Raw genomic sequence first — 8,052 nt, forward strand, 5'->3', positions numbered from 1 at the left:
TATTCAAGATGGCAGCCATAAAGCTGTGCAAAAATCCTGATCATAATGTAAATGTTATTTATTTCAGCAAATATACAAATCAATTTCTTGGACGCAGGCTTGATATTTTGACATATTTTGCCATTTCAAGTTGAGTTTCAGATTCTTTAGTACAGCTACTAGTGAAGGTGAATTTGAAGGGGGCACCAACGAAGGTAAAAGACGAATTCACTTACTAACATTTAATTCATACATAACTTAGCTACTTCAGTTTCCAATTTACAGAAAATGTCCAAATGCGAATCGTCCAAATCGTATATGAACGGCTTGAAATGAACAGGGACCATGCATTCACAGAAATAAATGATATTCCAATTACATACTTAAGATTCTCTTACAGAATACCCAAGTTAATATATATGGAAATGTCCCACCTTGTAACAATGTCATCACCGTGATTATGTGTCTTTTGAGGTTGAACTGTTGTGACTGAGACCAACATCTTATACAACCGGGAACAACTCGAAGACAGCTTTGACATCTCAACCTAAATGAAAACGTATCCCCAGTGATCCAGAGCCAGTGTGCATCACACATGTACCTGGCTTGAAGTATGGCCACTACAATGACTGAGCAAAGCCAAAGATCCTGATGAGAAGATGGAAAAGCTGAAGGAGAGATCAAGCGTAGAAGGATGGCAGAACCTCCAGAAATGCCAAATCAAATGTAAGTGTCATGTACAAGCCTGCCGGCAGTTCTGGAAGAAACCCATGGCTATCACAGAGAATATTATCAGCGTTTTACGATGAACCTTGACCGTTTGAAACAACCTGAAATTGAATCTTTGGAACTAGCTTGCCACCCATTTCAGCGTCCATCCTATGAGCCCATCATCTTCCAACCTGACTGCATCTTTTGTACTTCGTATTCATGAAAGAAATTCAAGTCAAAAGGAAGCTGGACAACAGAAGGCCTCACAAACTTCAGTCGGGATGGATGGCAGCATGTCATCGAAGTAGCTCAACGTCAAAACGATGAGCCTCTCCTGCTGCGGATCAGAGGGAAGGACCTATTTGCCTGTGAAGCAAAATATTACAAGTCGTGCCGAACTGGTTACATACAGATTCCTGAGAAATGGCGGAGCTCTCAACCGTAGGAACAACTTAGACAGCATCAGTGTCGGAAGTTATATGTCGGCGTTAGGACACCTGACTCGTCATTTCGCAACGTCATGACAGGTCAGGCTGACTCTGAGCAAACGTGACGTCTCATCGACTAGAGTACATTCCATTTGATAAAGGGCAATTATTCTATCGGGTGGGCCGTGGATTGCCGCGAAAGGCAAGAAGAAAAATATGTGTAGGAAATTGTGTTTCGCCCTTGTGTAGTTATCCCTGTCCAACAAAGAGTTTTCAGTTGGAACCATATCGGCTGTTGTCAATGTCACTGATTCTTTATCCAATTTAAAAAAGGTGGCTTATTCTCTCGTAATGGCGACGAGAAGTTGTAATTTTGTAGTCACAGCTGCTTATGTTTGTGTAATTCAAAATGTCAGTGTTAAATCAATGGTAAAGGCATCCAACGGTCAAGAGGAAAATTTGAAAACAAAAATTATGATTAATGAAGTGGAGAATTGTCCATGCTTTAAACATATTTTCAGCGTCTTGTGTTGACACTCCTGATAAAGTAGGGTCGGTGTGAACGTTTTGTGCTGGCAATCCTGGTAAAGTAGGGTCGGTGTCAGCGTCTTGGGCTGACACTCCTGGTAAAGTAGGGTCGGTGTCAGCATCTTGTGCTGGCAATCCCGGTAAAGTAGGGTCGGTGTGAGCGTCTTGTGCTGGCAATCCTGGTAAAGTAGGGTCGGTGTGAGCGTCTTGTGCTGGCAATCCTGGTAAAGTAGGGTCGGTGTCAGCGTCTTGTGCTGGCAATCCCGGTAAAGTAGGGTCGGTGTCAGCGTCTTGTGTCCTGACACTCCTGGTAAAGTAGGGTCGGTGTCAGCGTCTTGTGCTGACACTCCTGGTAAAGTAGGGTCGGTGTGAGCGTCTTGTGCTGGCAATCCTGGTAAAGTAGGGTCGGTGTGAGCGTTTTGTGCTGGCAATCCTGGTAAAGTAGGGTCGGTGTGAGCGTCTTGTGCTGGCAATCCTGGTAAAGTAGGGTAGGTGTCAGCGTCTTGTGCTGACACTCCTGGTAAAGTAGGGTCGGTGTGAGCGTCTTGTGCTGACAATCAAGGTAAAGTAGGGTCGGTGTCAGCGTCTTGTGCTGGCAATCCTGGTAAAGTAGGGTCGGTGTGAGCGTCTTGTGCTGACACTCCTGGTAAAGTAGGGTCGGTGTCAGCGTCTTGTGCTGGCAATCCTGGTAAAGTAGGGTCGGTGTCAGCGTCTTGTGCTGGCAATCCCGGTAAAGTAGGGTCGGTGTGAGCGTCTTGTGCTGACAATCCCGGTAAAGTAGGGTCGGTGTGAGCGTCTTGTGCTGGCAATCCTGGTAAAGTAGGGTCGGTGTCAGCGTCTTGTGCTGACACTCCTGGTAAAGTAGGGTCGGTGTGAGCGTCTTGTGCTGACACTCCTGGTAAAGTAGGGTAGGTGTCAGCGTCTTGTGCTGACACTCCTGGTAAAGTAGGGTCGGTGTGAGCGTCTTGTGCTGACACTCCTGGTAAAGTAGGGTCGGTGTCAGCGTCTTGTGCTGGCAATCCTGATAAAGTAGGGTCGGTGTGAGCGTCTTGTGCTGACACTCCTGGTAAAGTAGGGTAGGTGTGAGCGTCTTGTGCTGACACTCCTGGTAAAGTAGGGTCGGTGTCAGCGTCTTGTGCTGACAATCCCGGTAAAGTAGGGTCGGTGTCAGCGACTTGTGCTGGCAATCCCGGTAAAGTAGGGTCGGTGTCAGCGTCTTGTGTCCTGACAATCCTGGTAAAGTAGGGTCGGTGTGAGCGTCTTGTGCTGACACTCCTGGTAAAGTAGGGTCGGTGTCAGCGTCTTGTGCTGGCAATCCTGATAAAGTAGGGTCGGTGTCAGCGTCTTGTGCTGGCAATCCCGGTAAAGTAGGGTCGGTGTGAGCGTCTTGTGCTGGCAATCCTGATAAAGTAGGGTCGGTGTGAGCGTCTTGTGCTGGCAATCCTGATAAAGTAGGGTCGGTGTCAGCGTCTTGTGCTGGCAATCCCGGTAAAGTAGGGTCGGTGTGAGCGTCTTGTGCTGACACTCCTGGTAAAGTAGGGTAGGTGTCAGCGTCTTGTGCTGACACTCCTGGTAAAGTAGGGTCGGTGTCAGCGTCTTGTGCTGACAATCCCGGTAAAGTAGGGTCGGTGTCAGCGACTTGTGCTGGCAATCCCGGTAAAGTAGGGTCGGTGTCAGCGTCTTGTGTCCTGACAATCCTGGTAAAGTAGGGTCGGTGTGAGCGTCTTGTGTTGGCAATCCCGGTAAAGTAGGGTCGGTGTCAGCGTCTTGTGCTGGCAATCCTGGTAAAGTAGGGTCGGTGTGAGCGTCTTGTGCTGGCAATCCTGGTAAAGTAGGGTCGGTGTGAGCGTCTTGTGTTGGCAATCCTGGTAAAGTAGGGTCGGTGTGAGCGTTTTGTGTTGGCAATCCTGGTAAAGTAGGGTTGGTGTCAGCGTCTTGTGCTGACACTCCTGGTAAAGTAGGGTAGGTGTCAGCGTCTTGTGCTGACACTCCTGGTAAAGTAGGGTCGGTGTCAGCGTCTTGTGCTGACAATCCCGGTAAAGTAGGGTCGGTGTCAGCGACTTGTGCTGGCAATCCCGGTAAAGTAGGGTCGGTGTCAGCGTCTTGTGTTGGCAATCCCGGTAAAGTAGGGTCGGTGTCAGCGTCTTGTGCTGGCAATCCTGGTAAAGTAGGGTCGGTGTGAGCGTCTTGTGCTGGCAATCCTGGTAAAGTAGGGTCGGTGTGAGCGTCTTGTGTTGGCAATCCTGGTAAAGTAGGGTAAGTGTGAGCGTTTTGTGTTGGCAATCCTGGTAATGCCGGAGCGATGTGAGCGTGACGAACCTCTCATAGTAAAGGCGTTGTGTTGCCAACTGACATTACACACGAAAATACTAATGAGTGAGTGAGTGAGTACGGTTTTACGCCGCTTTTAGCAATATTCCAGCAATATCACGGCGGGGGACACCAGAAATGGGCTTCACAGAAAAAACTAATGATGAAACGAAAACTGTTGAGAAGTTAATGTGTAGCCTGTAAGGGACGCCCACACAAAGATTTCACCCCAAAACAATGTATCTCCTTTCCAACTATTTTTTGTTGTCCAGTTCCAGTTGGCATGGTGTAGAAGCCATAGAGATGTTTGCCCTAAACGATTTACCCATCACTCAAAAAGGCCAGAAATATCATGGTGCCGGTTACAGTGATGGAGACGACTCCTGTACCCCGGCATGGGGTACTCCTCATCAGTGCCAGGTTCTCCCCTGGTGTGGATCAGATAAAAACTATACGCCCCGAGCTTGTGTCTCCATTATGGATGCAACGATCATACTGAGAGACATTTGGACACAGATTTCTTATGGAAACCTGGACTATCTTTGCTCCACGCCAAATGTGCTAATGATAACTATTTTTTGTGTCTAGCCCTATTAGCAGCCGGGGCTGATAAATTGTACCATTGTTCCACAAACGAATCGATTACGATTTTGAAATTGCCTTTGGCATATTTTCTATTAGATTTTACTTTCTTTTTGAGATGGGTGCAGTCTTACCATTTAACAAACATTTCAACTTTGTAAACAAGTGAGATACATGTATTTTGTAATGACCAATCTATCATTTATATCATGTCTGTGCCATGTTGAACAACGATGTTTGGAATCAGCCGACCCTAGAGCCAGTGGTTCACTGGTCACAGAAAGTAAAATACCCACAACTGAGTAGACATATGATCAACATACCGTTACCACCCAGCCAACAGTTTGGGCCCACTAAGGGGACGTAACTGGGTAGGCCTTTGTGGACCCGTTCGTAATTGTCCACGGGCTCCAACTGTTTCTCAGTGGGCATACATGTACAGCCCATATCGGACCGAGCTTGTCTGTCTGTGTTTATTCCCTGTATGCTTCTTATATTCAACACTTTCGTGGCATCACCACCTCATACATTCACATGTATATAAAATATGATGCATCTATTCCACATTTCATCTCTCAAAAGTGTAGCATTTCCCCCAGTATTCATATTTAAATATTGCCGAGGAAGGGTTTGGAAATTATGATTGAAACCATTCCATATTACTACGCACAGGTACAAAATTAATACACTTCACCGTTTACTGCAAATGAGATGATTGATCCTGAATGTATCAGTGTAAGATGCTCCGGGTAATGTTTAGTTAACACCCCGTTCTTCACTCTAATAACACAAACATTCATCACAACTGCTTTCAGTCAGCACAAATAGCAGATACATGTTTTGTTTGTATTTTGTGTATGTGGATACTTAATAAACAACATTCACGCATACATGGCGGACGATGTCCGGTAACCTGCATGTGCGTCTTACTTTGTACACATTCCAGGAAAACGTGCACTGTTTGGAACCCGTTTGTGAGGATAGAATTTAAGAATGACAATTATGACATTATATGATAACTAGGTTAACGCTTGTGTGTTTTTAGATGGTAAACATCCTGTATAAATCCTGTATTAATTAGCCACCCAATGTGTATTCGTTATACAGGATATTTAACTACCCCAAAACATACCCCGTGATAACATCTATATATCGTGGGTATTATTTGTTAACCCAATAAGGGGCCCATTTGGTAAAACTCTGGTCAAGTTCTTGCACATTGCACACTCTGAGCCCAAAGTGGGACCCATGCCTGTTTGTTGGCGGGGAAGGAACTGGCTGTTCATTTTACGTCATTGGTGGAGCTGAGTGGCTTGGCGGTTGCTTGTATGAACACGTTGAAATGGAAGTCCTTTGGTTCACTTACGTGTCCGTCGTGTGTAGTCGTCCGTTGTCAGTTGTCCGCCGTCTGCCATGTGTCGGCCCGCGTTTGTGGTCGGCCACTGTGTTGTCCACCATGATTATGTCGTCGTCCCTCATGTGTCATCGCCCTTCGTCCTCCATGTGTCGTCGTCAGAAGCCCCTTCTCCCGAAACTGCCGAACCGACCAGCTGAATAAAACTTGGCACACATGCTGTTTTGGCTATGATGACACACCACCTTGTGCAAATGTATAGTTCAACCCACTAATAAGTTCTTTTAAAAGTCAAACCTATTTATGAATATTAAAGCTTTAATGAGTCTACAGTTCTAGGAAAGGGTGTGCAAACCACGGTATGACGGTGTTAAAAGGGCCTCTCCCCACTTCATATTTGTTTAATCACATTTTGAAACTTGACATGGACGTTTGCTGCCCGAAGAAAACTGTTGAAAAACCAACAAAGTTTAAAAATTTCAAAATATATATATTTTTAAATCTGGAACGCTGTGTTTTGTTATTGTTAAAAACAATCCAAGTGTTTATACATTCAAATTAATGATTAAACTTTAGATTAGTCCCTTTTAAAACAGTACTCAGTTTAGAAACCACAATTGTACGCGAGGCTAGCCACGTGCGTCTTAACACGCTACTTGTCTGGGAGTGAGTGCTGGTTTGTAGTGTCATATGTATTCATTCATTGAATCCTTCACGTATGTCCTAATGTCTTGAAACACTGACACGAGGTCGGGCGACTTCTTGCGACCTGTCGGTTGAGAAATACCATGGTAATCCCCGAGCATATTGACGAAATTTTCCTATTACTGATAATAATTATTCACATGGCTGACTCAAGTGATAAGCTATGTCATGAATGGGACACCGTGGTGGCGGTGTTGATGAATGAAATGAGATATGAAGGTGTGTTCAGAAAGCTGGTATGTAACTGCGTATATTGCAACCCCTGATAACAGCGGACTGTGTGTCACGGAGAGACAGCTGATATGGTTGTTTGTGTCGTGAGCGGGCGTGATGTTGTGAGCGAGTGATTGGTTGTAATGAACTGGGCATAAACTACATTCTAGAATAATGTAGGTATTACGGATACTATGTAACTTGCATAGGTAAGTTAGATCGTTTGTGTTCGTTTGTCACAGATAGGTGACGATTGGCAGTATCCTAACGTGATATGTCCAGCATTTAGTTCATATATCCACATGTTCTGTGGCGGGTTGACTATCTAAGTAAAAAGAACTGTTAAATGAAACATATTTTGCATTAAATTAACATTTATGATTATCGGGACACAAATGTGCCCCGTGTTATCAAATGCCAACGACAGTTGACACACAAGATACAAACCTCCTCGTTCACGATGGAATCTTTGACTACTTTAAGTGTAAGTAATGGTGTGATGGTACTAAATATATACTGACAGGACACAGGTAATCCCCTCCTTCACCGTAGCTTTATTTGTAGAATATCGTATTATTCAAACGGAGTGCACAAAGTTCACAAGCTGCTATCTCTGCTTGTCGGTATCATCCCATGTAAGGTGAATGTTCATGTTGGTTTAAACTCACTGACCCGACATGTGGTTTACACATTCTGAAAACGTTTCGGGTCAGTAGGGTGGAAAGGCTTGACCCAAACACCGTGCTAACTTACTCATAAAACTGAAAGAGGGACCATTTCAACATCGGCGTGAATGATTTAATAACAACCGGACAATTTTCCCGCAGGTCAAAAATGTTCAAACAGGTTAAAATGTACGTGATATATATGAATGAATTAACTATTTCAACAATAATTTGTGAAATAAACAGTTATAAGGATACTATGTGTATAAAATGTCCCGAGGAATGGAGTGTATGTGTAAGTAGTTTATCAAGACTTATCGTACATGTACATACAGGCATGCACTGTACACATGGTGGTCACCCAGATATACGCACACATCTTAGATTCTATTGAGAGCCGCTATGCCATGACCTTGAATTTAAATCTGGCGGCATGGTTCAAGGTGACAGCTTTATTTTCACATAATCTTATTTTCCACGTCCTGCGGTTTGACGGGATCGGCGGCGTTTATGAGCCTCATCGTCAGGCTGTAGGTTTGAATAAACACCTCACCTCGGACAGAACCGTAATATCAGA

The sequence above is a fragment of the Haliotis rufescens genome, unplaced genomic scaffold (assembly GCF_023055435.1).
Source record: "Haliotis rufescens isolate VD_foot unplaced genomic scaffold, xgHalRufe1.0.p SCAF_19, whole genome shotgun sequence".
Taxonomy (NCBI): Eukaryota; Metazoa; Mollusca; class Gastropoda; order Lepetellida; family Haliotidae; genus Haliotis; species Haliotis rufescens.